We start from the raw sequence: 14788 nt of genomic DNA, 5'->3' as shown, positions 1-14788 counted from the left end.
TAGAACCATTTTATTAAGTGGATTTCAATATTGTTCGTTAATGTTAAATTTATTAAAATACAAAGAGTGGATCCTTTAATCTCAACTACTTAAATTAAAATTTGAAAAATTAAAATTTACCCATTAAAGATTCAAACAATTAAAATTAAAAAGAAACAAAAACAAAAACAAAACGAAAAGACATTGTAGTGGACTTGTAATTACCTTAGCTTCTCTGTGGATACGATATCGGACTCACCGAATTATACTACTTGTGGACAACCTGCTCTTGGGAGTGCAACAATCAAAGTGACAACAAGTTTTTTGGCGCCGTTGCCGGGGAAGTATAATTTAATTTCAAGTCTATTTGATTTTGTTTATAGTTTATTTTTCTTTATTTGAATTTTTATTGCTTTTGTGTATTTTTATTCTTTTGCATTTGCATTTGCATGAGAATTATTTGGTCACGTACACTTAGTGGTCGACTCATTCGAAATAACCCTTTATTTTCACAAAACATGACGGAAGAACCCATCCAAGAAAATGAAGATGAAATTCAATCTCAACATGATCATGATAGAAGAAGAACACTTAGAGATCATATGAATCCTACATGTACTAGTGCACCTTCATGTCTAGTTTTTCCCCCTGATGCATCTCTTTTCAATTTTAAGCCTGGTATTATCCAACTTTTACCAAACTTTCATGGTTTAGATTCTGAAAATCAATACATGCATTTACGAGAGTTTGAAGAAGTGTGCAATACATATAATGATCTAAATTGTAGAATGAACACCATTCGACTTAAGCTTTTTCCTTTTTCTTTAAAAGATAAAGCTAAAACTTGGCTACAAAATCTTAGATCAGGATCGATTCGAACATGGGATGAATTGCAACAACAATTTTTGAAAATTTTTTTTCCATTTCATAGAACAAATTCTTTCAAAAGACAAATCATCACTTTCACTCAAAAACAAGGAGAAACTTTTTATCAGTGTTGGGATAGATATAAAGAATTGCTTAATCTTTGTCCACATCATGGTTTTGAAATTTGGAGAGTTGTTTCTCAATTTTATGAAGGCTTAACACCTAAAGATAGGCAAATGGTTGAATTTATGTGTAATGGAACATTTGAAGATAAAGATCCAAATGAGGCAATTGAGTATCTCGATTCATTAGCTGACAATGCACAAAATTGGGACACTATAGGTACAATCGAACCATCAAACAAGATTCAATCTCCTACATCTGGTGGAGGTATGTACACTCTCAAATATGAACATGATCTTCAAGCTAGATTTACCTCTTTGGCAAGAAAAGTTGAGGCACTTGAATTGAAAAAGAATGGTCAATTAAAATCTGTTCAAGAATTTGCATGTCACATCTGTGATACAAGTGATCATTCTACAAAAGATTGTTCCACTTTGCCTTCTTTTAAAGAATGTCTCCATGAACAAGCCAATGTTTTAAACAATCTCAAAAGGCCAAAATTTGAACCATTTTCTCAAAGTTACAATCCAGGTTGGCAAAATCATCCAAATTTTAGTTGGAGGAATGATAATGCTGCACAATTTTCACAACCACATTTCCAAAATCAACAAAATTTTCAAAATTATGCACCTTATGTTCCTCCACCTAAAAAGAATTTGGAAGATATATTGAATTCTTTCATTGCAAAGCAAGAGTCTATCAATACTCAAACTGCTCAAACCATGAGAGATTTGAAAGATACTCTTGCTAATTTGCATCTACACTTAATGTTCATGAAAAAGGTAAATTTCCTTCACAACCTCTGCCTAATCTCAAGGATCATCATTCACAAACTGGAACTTCTGGAACTCAACCGATGGATCAGGTAAAATCTGTTATTACCCTTCGAAGTGGTAAGGTTGTTGAAAAATCCATTCTTGAACCTTGTGAAGATGATGATAAATCAACTCCAAAGGGTAAGGAAGTGGAACCCATAACTTGCGAAGAGGAAGTTCAACAGACAGTGTCACCACCATTTCCTCATGCAATGAAAAATATAAAAAAAATCAAATTTGAATTATGATATATATGATATTTTTAAACAAGTAAAAGTTAATATTATTTTATTAGATGCAATAAAACAGGTATCATCATATGCTAAATTTTTGAAAGACTTGTGCACTGTGAAAAGAAAATTGAATGTGAAAAAGAAATCATTTTTAGCCGAACAAGTAAGTGCAATCATTCAAAATAATAATGGTTTGAAATACAAAGACCCTGATTGTCATACTATTTCTTGTATTATTGGAGAACGAAAGATTAAAAAAGCCTTGCTTGACCTTGGAGCTAGTGTGAATTTACTTCCATATTCAGTTTATCAAGAACTCAATCTAGGCGAGTTAAAACTTACTTCGGTAAAACTTTTACTTGCTGATAGTTCTGTTAAAGTGCCAAGAGGTATGGTAGAAGACGTGTTGGTTCAAGTTGATAATTTTGTATATCCTGTCGATTTCATAGTTTTAGATACACAACATATCGAAGCTTGTAATGCAATTCTTGTAATTTTAGGTCGTCCATTTTTAGCAACTTCTAATGCTCTTATAAATTGCAGGAATGGAATAATGAAGTTGTCATTTGGTAACATGACCTTGGAGCTTAATGTGTTTAATCTTTGTAAGCAACCACATGACAAAGGAGATGAAAGTGAAGATGAAAATCTTATTGAAACTCTTGTGGAAGAAAACATTCAAGAAGGGAGTACTCGTGATCAATTAGATATTTGTTCAATTGAAACTGTTAAAGAAAATATTGAAATTGATCTTGATGATTTTATCAGGTATCACTCGTTACCAGGATCAGAGAAAGAACTTGATGCAAAATATGAGAACAAAGACGAACCACCCATATTTGAGTTAAAACCCTTGCCAGAAGAATTGAAGTATGCATTTCTTGGAGAAGATGAAACATATCCGGTGGTAATTTCTTCCAAACTAGCAAGTGATGAAGAAGGTAAATTAGTTGATATGCTTAAAAGACATAAAAAAGCAATTGGTTGGACACTAAAAGATCTCAAGGGCATTAATCCACTAATTTGCACTCACAAAATTCACTTAGAAGAAAATGCAAAAACATCTCAACATACACAAAGGAGATTAAATCCACACATGAAAGATGTTGTGAAAACTGAAGTTCTCAAACTACTTGATGTTGGGATTATCTACCCTATTTCTGATAGTAAGTGGGTAAGCCCAACACAAGTAGTTCCGAAAAAATCTGGCATCACAATGATAAAAAATGAAAAACGTGAATTTGTAACAAGTCGAGTCCCATCTTGTTGGCGTATGTGTATTGATTATAGAAAATTAAATGACGCCACTAGAAAAGATCATTTTCCATTACCATTTTTGGATCAAATTTTAGGAAGAGTAGCAGGTCATCCATACTACTGTTTTCTTGATGGATATTCAGGTTATTATCAAATTCTCATTGCACTCGAAGATCAAGATAAAACTACATTCACATATCTTTTTGGAACATTTGCATTTAGAAGGATGCCATTTGGATTATGCAATGCCCCAGCAACATTTCAAAGATGTATGCTAAGCATTTTTTGCGACATGGTTGAAAATTGTTAGGAAATTTTCATGGATGATTTAACTGTCTTTGGGAATACAGTTGATAATTGTCTTGAAAATTTGGAAAAAGTTTTAAAAAGATGCGAGGAAAAAGGTCTTATTTTAAATTGAGAAAAATGTCATTACATGATTACTTCTGGAATTGTTTTGGGACATGTTGTGTCATCTCATGAAATTGAAGTTGATAAAGCAAAAGTTGATGTCATTGCCAATTTACCCCCTCCAAAAACCATTAAACAAATTCGCTCATTTTTGGGACATGCTGGATTTTATAGGAGGTTTATAAAGAACTTTAGTTTAATCTCTAAACCCATTTGTAACCTCTTAACAAAAGATAGTGCATTTGAGTGGACTCAAGAATGTCAAAATTCTTTTGATAAAATCATTCGACATTTAACATCAGCTCCTATCATGCAACCTCCTGATTGGTTTTTACCATTTAAAATCATGTGCGATGCGAGTGATTATGCAGTCGGTGCAGTATTGGGTCAAAGAAGAAACGGTAAGCCTTATGTGATATATTATGCAAGTAGAACTTTAAACAATGCTCAAATAAATTACTCCACAACTGAAAAAGAACTACTTGCTGTAATATTTGCATTAGATAAATTTCGTTCTTATTTGATTGGATCAACAACTATCGTGTTTACAGATCATTCTGCTATTAGATATTTGTTGACCAAACAGGATGCAAAGCCACGACTGATACGATGAATTTTGTTGCTTCAAGAATTTGACATTGTGATCAAAGATAAAAAAAGGAACCAAGAATGTCGTAGTCGATCATTTACCAAGACTAGTAACAGGATCATCTTGTGAAATGACACCAATTAACGATAATTTTCCTGATGAACATCTATTTTCAGTTACTACTACACCTTGGTTTGCTAACATAGTAAATTTTCTTGTGACAGGAAAAATGCCACCGCAATAGAGTTCTCAAGATAAAAGAAAATTTTTGAATGAGGTAAAAAACTTTTATTGGGATGATCCGCATCTGTTCAAGTATTGTCCGGATCAAATTTTTCGACGTTGCATACCCGACAATGAGGTAAGTAGTGTCATTAAATTTTTTCATTCAGAAGAATGCAGAGGACATTTTTCTTCAAAGAAAACAACTGCAAAAATCTTGTAGTGTGGATTTTATTGGCCCACTTTGTTTAAAGACACCCACGAAATCTGCAAGATCTATGAAAATTGTCAAAAATTGGGTGCGATTTCAAAAAAAAACATGATGCCTTTGAATCCTATTATTGAAATTGAAATCTTTGATTGTTGGGGAATAGATTTTATAGGACCTTTTCCACCGTCGTTTGGATACTTGTATATTTTAGTTGCAGTTGATTATGTTTCCAAATGGATAGAGGCAATTCCATGTCGAACAAATGATCATAAAATCGTCATTAAATTTTTAAAAGAAAATATTTTTAGTAGATTTGGAATTCCTCGAGCCATGATAAGTGATGGGGGAACTCACTTTGTTAATAAACCATTTGCTTCATTAATGAAAAAATATGGTATTACTCACAAAGTAACTACTCCTTATCGTCCTCAAACAAATGGACAAGTTGAATTAGCTAATAGGGAGATAAAGCAAATTTTGGAAAAACTGTTAACTCAAATTGAAAAGATTGTTCTCTGCGACTTAATGATGCACTTTGGGCATATCAAACAGCTTTTAAAACATCATTGAATATGTCTCCCTATACGTTGGTTTATGGAAAACATTGTCATTTGCTTGTGGAATTGGAACATAAAGCTTATTGGGCGATCAAAACTTTAAATTCAAGCATGGATGATGCCAACAAATTGCGCAAATTGCAACTAAATGAACTTGATGAACTCAGAAATGACGCGTATGAGAATTCAAGGATTTATAAAGCAAAAATCAAAACATTTCATGATAAAACAATTCTTAGAAAATCTTTTGAGATTGGTAAAAAAGTTTTGCTTTCTAATTCTCGACTTCACATATTCCCAGGAAAATTACGATCAAGATGGACATGCCCATATGTTGTAAAGCATGTGTATACTTATGGAGCAGTGGATATTGAAAATCCTAAAAATGATGATGTTTTTAAAGTAAATGGACAAAGGTTTAAACCATTTTTAGAAAATGAAATTTTTCAAGAAGAGTTTATTTCTCTTTCCGATCCTTGATTTTTTTTGTGTTGCATTTAATTTTGTTTGTTTTTATTTCAGGTTTCCTTAATCTTTTTATTTTCCCGGTTAAATTGCGGATAACGGTACTCCGTGACTCTCATAGTCGGTTTAATCAGTTTCCCATTATTGGTGATACAAAAATAAAAAAAAATCATTTCTTTTCTTTTCAAAATGGATGAAATTCTCTCAAAAATTTGTAAATATTTTCCCACTGTTTCTGAAAATGTTCTAAGAAAAATTTATGCAGGAAGGTATGAAAGATTGAGATTGCTAATGTAAAAAAGAATTCCAGAAAATATTCGTCTTGTAATAGAAGCTAAGGTTCGATTAGGAGGAGAAGTTCAACAATCATTGCTCATTCGGTATTTGCCTGGATTAGGAAAAAGCACTTATGCAAAAAAACGAACGGCCAAAAGTTTAGGGGTTTGTCATAAGTGTGCAAGATGGACTTGTGACAAATGATGCAGATCTTTGGGATGTGTTTCCAATAACAAAGACGATAAAATTGGTTTCATTAAGAATGGGCTGAGTAAGGAGTCTTTAGATAACATCTTATTGACTCTTGAGACGCATTCTGATGGACATGTGCATATTGAACTTCTCCGTTTATGGAAACAATTCCAAGATGAGCGTCATAGTCATGGGAATCCGACTAAAAAAGACCATGTTTGCCAATTTATAAGAAAATTGGATGGGAAGCATATCCTCGACTCATGGAAGGCGTTGAAGCTGTTTCTGGACGTAAAACCAGAGGAAAATTGTGAGCCACAATCACACTACTGTTTACATGCATGTTTGTCATTATTGTTTTTACTGTTTATTCTGTTTACAACTGTGACCCATAGTTTTGTCCTGATAACATATTACCCCTATAAAATCTCTCATCTTTCTCTCTATTTTCGCAGAAAAAAAAAAGAAGAAAGTAAAAAAACATGACTGGAACCTCTGCACAATCATTGAAAAATATTTGTGTATTTTGTGGGTCGAGTCCTGGAAAAAATGAAGTGTTTGTAGAAGCAGCGAATAATCTTGGAAAGATATTGATTGAGAGAAAAATTCACTTGGTATATGGGGGAGGAAATATTGGGTTACTGGGATCTGTTTCAACATCTGCTCATCTTCGAGGTAGTCAGGTTTTGGGTATTATTCCTACAGCTTTAGCTGAAGGAAATATTACAGGTGTTACGATTGGTGAGAAATTAAAAGTTTCTTCTATGTATGAAAGAATCACAAAAATGATTGAAAATTCTGATACTTTTATCGCACTACCAGCTGGTTTTGGTACATTAGAAGAAATTTTTCACACTGTTTCTTGGGCACAACTTAATATCCATAATAAACCTGTGGGCTTGTTGAATATCAATAATTATTTTGACAGTTTGTTGACATTTCTTGATAATGCCGTGGAACAGAATTTCATTTCAGAAAATTCACGACGGATGCTCATCTGTGCTTCGACTGCCGACCAATTAATTGATGATTTGGAAGCTTTTGTTCATAAGCCTGATCCGATGATAACAAAGATCAATTGGTCGCAATCAAGCAATAAGAAAAGGAAGTTGGATCATTGATTCAAAAGTCGTGGATTGGTTTGCATTTGTTTCAGTTTGTTATCTTCAATAAAATACCAGGTGATATCTTTTTCATTATGTACTCTTTATTAATAGTTATTTTGACATTAGGGACAATGTCATATTCTGATTGGGGGGAGAACAAACTTATAAAAAAAATTTTAAAAAAAAAATAAAAAAATAAAATAAAATATATATATATTATTTTAAAATAAAATTACGTTTATTGTTTGTATCTTAGTAATTTTTGCAAAAATGTCATACATTACATGTTTGAAAGATTTAAATTAGAACATGCATTAATCTATTTAAGAATGTTTAAATTTTTATTTGAAAAAAAAAGTCAATTTTAATATTCTGATTAATATGAAAATATTATTTATGAAATCTTTTTGAGTGATTAACCATTGTGATAAAATCAGGTATTAAAGTATATGGCCCAAGATATACCTTATAAGAGTGCCTAAAATTTTAAACTCACACATATTTTGTGAGTGAGTGGAGAGGACTGAGAAAACAGCTTTCGAGCTTTTATTGATCATGAGAGAGACTATCTATTGTTTAGATCTTGAGTTCTAATTTTAAAAAAAAAAATTGATATTTCCTGAAAAAAAAAGGAGAAAAATACAAAAAGAAAGATATTGAAAATCTATGTAATTTGTAAAGTTATATGCTACGACCCATATATCTCGCATAATAAAAAAAATATAAAAAAAAGAAAGAAAGAGAGAAATTTATTGTACAAATTAAATAAATATGTGGTCAAGAAGCATAAACTTAGTCTGATTCCATGATGTTATGAAAATATATATATATATATCAGGAAAAAATATATAATAAGAACAACTAGATTTTGAATCAATGGATTTTCTATCTTTTGATTAGTTTGGCTCGTTTGTCTGTCTGCATTCTGTAAACCCTTTTACTGAGCATTTATCTGTAGTCCAACTCCATGAGAGAAATCGTTGCCATAAATTGAAACATTTATTAACCTGTGAGGATATGGAGTTGAGACTCATACTAGGAATTTCTTAAAGCCGTGTACATTTAACTACCTGAAATAAGCTTTGAATTGATAATCTCAAATTATTTCATAAATTATAATTATGATGATCTTGATATAACTTTGACAGTTTTCCAATTTAATTTAAACACTTAGATAGTTTTGATTACATTTCTATTTAAATTAATCAATATGTTTTGTATTGCTATTAAAGCTTAAATTGCTAGGGACTAGCAATAAGCTGGTTGGGAGGTGTGATAAACATAAAAATTGTACATTAATTAAATTTTTTATAATATAATTATATAGTTTTTGTTTTATTAAATGTTTAAATATTATATATTTTATAATAAATTGTATAAAATATAAGTTGTTGTGTAATTACAAGTTTTTACTATTTTTTACAGGTTCGATAAAACAAAAATAAACTTGGCGTTGCAAATGAGATTAAGATGATTCTTGGACCTGTAGAAATTTGATTATAATATCTACAATATTGTTGACAAGCATGATATAAAAATTCTCTCACAATTGGGATCAAATTAAGCAACAAATAAAGTTACCAAAAGAGTGGCAGTTTTACCATGCTCTAGTATTTTGACCATATCTCTCAAATTACTTGGTCAAATGGTTTGAAAAAAATACCACAACTAGACAACTCGATTATCCACATGTTTCTTTTTATGTGAAGAAGCAAATTCGGAGAAGAAGATTTTCAAAAGTGATGCGTAATATAATATAATATATTGGAACATCAATGAAGACTTATGTGTAAAAAAATAATATTTCATTTGTGGTTGTCTCCCCAAATTTGGCTATAAATAGAGGTGCATTGTAATGTATTGAGATATCCCTCATTCTATGAACAAACCTTTGAGTTCATAATATTTCTCTCTAAATTTTTCTTTTATTTCTTCATTTAAATACAATTAGCACGTTAATTTCATATTCAAAGTTTTACACTTTGAATAATGAATAGCTAACTTCCTAAAGTTGAGATGATAAGGTGAAACTCTTGGCATGATAATAAGGTTATTAAAAGGTAAGAATCTATGTTTTATATTATTTAATCATTATTTATTGTTTATGTTATATTTATTTCTTTAAGCATTTTTATACCCTACTTATAAGTGGGAGTTTTGATTTATTGTTGCTATATGTTACACTAAATTCTTGGAACCATTTAAATGTTAGTTTGGTATTACCAACCATTTAACTTGGATTCCTTGATTTATTATATATGAATATATCATAGTATTAATTTATTGGTACCATTTAAATGTTTGTTTGGTTTTACCAACCATTTAAAGTGGGAACCTTGATTTAGTGTTTACAAATATATATAGCACAATAAATACTTTACCACATTTATAAGTTTTGGTATATATTATATACTTATAAGATAATAATTTATAACATAATATAAATGTGATTATTTAATATATTGGAACCATTTTATTAAGTGGATTTCAATATTGTTCGTTAATTTTAACTTTATTAAAATACCAAGAGTGGATCATTTAATCTCAACTACTTAAATTAAAATTTGAACAATTAAAATTTACCCATTAAAGATTCAAACAATTAAAATTAAAAAGAAACAAAAACAAAAATAAAACAAAAGGACATTGTAGTGGACTTGTAATTACCTTAGCTTCCCTGTGGATACAATATCGGACTCACCGAATTATACTACTTGTGGACAACCTGCTCTTGGGAGTGCAACAATCAAAGTGACAACATATTCCATGAAAATTTGTGAATGGATGCCAAAATCATGAAACGCTCTTTCGAGAGTCACTTTGGCACATTGCACAGTAAATTCTCGTACGAACTCTAAACTTAACCAAATAACAAAAGGCCAAAAACATGACCTTCCTAACTCATTGAGGTACTGTCCAGTCCAAGACCATAGGTTAAAAACCAACCAAGAACTCGAACCAACCTTCTGAACCGAAACATTGCTGCTGTAAAAGGCACTAAGGCAGCAGCTGCGTTTTTGCTGTGATTTATGAAACAAATGGCCATTGGGGCTTGAACCACCGACCAAGGTCTCTTACCAACATCCTAAGGGGTGGCTTGGACCATGGATAAGGGCTAAAAGCCAACCACAATCCAAGCAAATACCTAGGACAACTCAAAGCTCCAACCGAGAGCACCAAACTTGCGCGTAGTGTGATGTGTTGAATCGTTTGCTGTCTTGTATCGTTCCGGTGGCCATATGACTGACCACGTCTTGATCTAGACATGATGATGTATTGTGTGAATTATAGCTAAAGGATAAAAGCCAAACAAGATCCCACCCAAACCCCAAAAGCCGAAGCTTCACCCGCACAGAATGATAGAAAAGAAAATCGAGGAGCACTTGGCTTGTTGTTGAAAATTCGTGATGGAACCGTGGACCAAGCCTTGAAAGGCCATCTTGGTCACGTCCTAGACATGCTAAGGAAGGGTTCTAACCATGGTTACAGGCCCTGGGCCAACCAAGATTCGAACTCTCACCATAGACAGCCAAACAAAAAAAAAACGTGACTCCAATTGCAACTATGGGAAAGTTGTTGTCAAACCTTTATCCTGCGTGTATGGGATGAAACCAATGAACCAACATGACTCTAACACACTCTAATACATGCCTAGATGCAGCCTTGAGCGCTGGAACCGACCAACTTCCTGCAACCAACAAAAACAATCCAAACCGTGAAGCATAAAGCCAACCAAAAGAAGCCGAGAAGGGGCTGTGTAGAATTTCCTGCAAAGTTGCTGTCATTTCGGTTTTTGCACCTTAAATCATGAATATATAATGTTTTAAAATGTCTATAGGACTTGATTGAAGAGAAAAGAACAATATATACATGCTCGGAAATCGGTTTTGAACAAAACAAAGTAATACGACGAACACGGCACGGCGGAGACGGAATATCTTTTCTTTCTTATTTCCTTGCTGCTACTCACGATTATAGCTGCTGTTTCTTTCTGAAATTTTTGAATGAGAGGGTTGGGAGATGCTAAGGAATGAAGGGAAAGGTTACAAATTAAATGGGTCAAGAATGCATCTAGATGGACGTTTCATATGAGGAGATTGAATAGCAAAAAGGAAATGCTTCTTTTCCCTTTCTAGTTGCACGAAATGTGTGGGGGAATTGGGGGGTGTGATGACCGAAATTTGATGTCTAGATGCAAGGTAAAATATTGCTTAAATCTAGTATTTTAAATTCTTAAAGTTATAAACTCTCATTATATATTTTAGTAGATTAGTAAATTAAATTAGGGTAACAATTTCTTGCATGGCATGGCTTGGTCTAACAATTTATTATTAAAATGTTAGTTTTAATTTCTTGAATATTTTAGGCCTAGATTAATTTACCCCAATTGGTTATACATTTTAATTTAGGTTTTTAACTAACTATTGGACATAGAAGAACTTATTTAATTACTTAACTACAATTAACTAAATAAATCTTAAAACATTATTTATCATTAAAATAAATTATTCTTAGGCTTAAATTAAATTTAGGAATATTTTCTTATTATTAATCTTATCTCTAATCTCTAAACTCCAGTCCGGCCTCGCGTATTTAATCAAAAAGATAGAACTAAACCTCTGCGCTTAAAATAAATAATCACAACTTAACGATTTTAAAATGAATTAAACACTTTGAATATATATATATAAATCATTTTTAATTTAAATAATAGCAATTATGCATGGCTTATACGTAATCTGATTTTTGGGTTCTACAAGTTAAGCTGGTTCAGTTCAACTGGTTCAGCTGGTCTAGTTCAGTTGATCAACATCTAGTTCAGTTCAGCTGGTCTGGTTCAGTTTCAGCTGGTGTGCTGAAATCAGCCTAGCTGATTTCAGTTTGTGCAGAACTAGTAGTTTCATCGTCATTTATCAGCCTTTTAAACTTCGATTCATACTTTAGTTTCTGAAGTTGATTTGTAGATCTTTGTCTTATCTTTCCAACGCAAACAGAATCTCTATATTTAAATAACCGAGCTTATAGATATGACCAAAATACGACAACTGCTCAAACCCAACTGATTGTTGTTTTCGTGTGATCTGTTCGGTAATTCAGCGATCAGTTAGACCATGATAACATCCGATTTTGTTCAACTGTTGTGAAATACGACTTGTTCCAAATTGCGTTTCCTGATTACTCTACTTGGCGGATTGTCATTTAAATCATTCATCTGAGTGATATCTTAAAAAAACCGAAGCTCGACAGAAATTCAGTTTGTGCAGAATTCGGTTTCGGTTTGCTTCTTGTGTTAATAACTTCACACTTGAGTAAATATGTTAGAAACACAATAAAAAGTTTTGTTAATATCAAAATCAAGATTGCGAACTAGAAAATTTCCAACAATCTCCCCTTTTTTTATGATCACAAAACTTGGATAAACAATCAACTCAACTAACATATTTCTCCCCCTTTTTTTATGAATCAAAAAATCATATTTTCAAAACATTTTAAACAAAATTTTCTCCCCCTCAATATTTAAAAATAATCTACTCATTAATATTATAATGAGTTCTCCCACTATATTTTTGAAATTATGAAATTTATAAAAGAAGATGGATAACTAACCAATGTTATCTATGGCTCATTTTCTGCTGCAGCTCATATTCTCTGCTTTCAACGAATAAACTGTATTTTCCCGAGCATAACTAGGCTGCAAATTTTATACCGCTGTAAACCTCTATGAGTCTAGTTTACAACGCAAAAATTGGTCCGTCATTTGGAAACTTGAGTAAGGAGATATGTCATTTTTCCTACAGTCGCTGCAAGCTGCACGAAAATTCAGTTTTGCATATATATGTTTAAAATATCTGAAATTTTTGAATTTTAAACATCAAAATCAGTTTCAATGTTCTTTCAAGAACAACCCGCTCTGATACCAATTGATAGGATCGGTTTGGGGAAAATCATTGAGCTACAATAGCTCGGTTTTTGAAATATTTAACACCGATGAATTAAATCGAGTTTGATATGAAATCAAGCGGAAAACACTCGAAATAATCCTTCGTAAAAACCGATTAAATATTTTGTAAAGCATTTAAAATATAAACAAGTTGAATGAGTAAAAATATTTTAGTTGAAGCATTTTATCAAACACTTGGTATGCAATATTTTGATATTTGAAGAACACATAAAATTCTTCAACAATATATCTTTAAAACTATGAAAATGATAATTAAATGCAATAAACAAATAGACACGAATTTGTTTATGGATGTTCGGAGAATTCAAATGCTCCTACGTCACCTCTTCTTTCCCTTGGGAATGATTCACTAGAAGACTTTGATTTATACAATACCTTGTACAAACCCATTCAGCAAGGACTTACCCACTGCCTAAACTGAACTCCTAGCACTCAAGATTGTAGGCAGCACCTCACAATCAGCATATTGTTTAATGTCTCATATGCAAAGACTACACACACAAGTTTATTGTCTTTGTGCAAGTCTCACTCAACTAATCTTTTATGTTCAACTCTCTTGCATAGGTGTGAGTGATTGTGTGTGTGAGGAATTTATCCTTTATAGTGTACATCTCAAATGTATCCTCACACAAGGGTTTGTGCTCTCAACTAGCTAATATATTCATTCTAGCTGCTCATGCTTTGAATCCCCTTCAAAAGCTCTTGATTGATCTTCAATATGTTGTATTTATAAGCCCCAACACTGATATATACGTTAGACACAAAAATATTACCGTTTGGAAAGTTTCTGTACTGTTTCTGAGATTGCAACGGTCAAATTCGTCTTGCTGTAAATTTTCTCGACTGGTCTCTGATCAACTCAACTGGCTTAACTGGTCAACTCTGATCAACTCAACTGGTTGTTCAGTTCAATTGGTTAGCAGCTGGTTCAGTTCAATTCAGCTGGTCAGTTGCTGGTTCGGTTCTGTTCTGCTGGTTCAGCTGGTTCAGTTCAACTGGTTCTGCTGGTCTAGTTCAGTTGGCTGATTTCAGTTTGTGCAGAATCAGTAGCTTCTTTGTCATTTATCAGCCTATTAAGCTTCGATTCAGACTTTGACTTCTGTAGATGATTTGTAGATCTTTGTCTTATCTTTGTCATTTATCAGCCTATTAAGCTTCAATTACCGAGCTGAGAGATATGACCAAAATACCGTAACTGCTCAAACCCAACAGATTGTTGTTTTCGTGTGATCAGTTCGGTAATTCAACGATCAGTTAGACCATGATAACTTCTGATTTTGCACACCTGACGTGAAATACATCTTGTTCCAAATTGAGTTTTATGATTATTACGATTGGCAGATTGTCATTTAAATCATTCATCTGAGAGATATCTTAAAAACACCAAAGCTCGCCAGAAATTCAATTTGTGCAGAATTCGGTTTCGGTTTGTTTCATGTGTTAATAACTTCATACTTGAGTAAATATGTTAGAAACACAATAATAAGTTTTGTTAACATCAAAATCAAGATTGCGAACTTGAA

At 32.3% G+C, this 14788-nt stretch overlaps 1 pseudogene; it reads left to right on the top strand.

Annotated features, from left to right (window-relative positions):
* The first annotated feature begins 1691 nt into the window (after window positions 1-1691).
* On the top strand, window positions 1692-14418 carry LOC140974882 (uncharacterized; annotated as a pseudogene).
* Window positions 14419-14788: the final 370 nt, after the last annotated feature.

Source organism: Primulina huaijiensis, chromosome 4, assembly GCF_012295235.1.
Source record: "Primulina huaijiensis isolate GDHJ02 chromosome 4, ASM1229523v2, whole genome shotgun sequence".
In the NCBI taxonomy this organism is placed as follows: Eukaryota; Viridiplantae; Streptophyta; class Magnoliopsida; order Lamiales; family Gesneriaceae; genus Primulina; species Primulina huaijiensis.
This window is presented reverse-complemented; position numbering and strand designations above follow the sequence as displayed.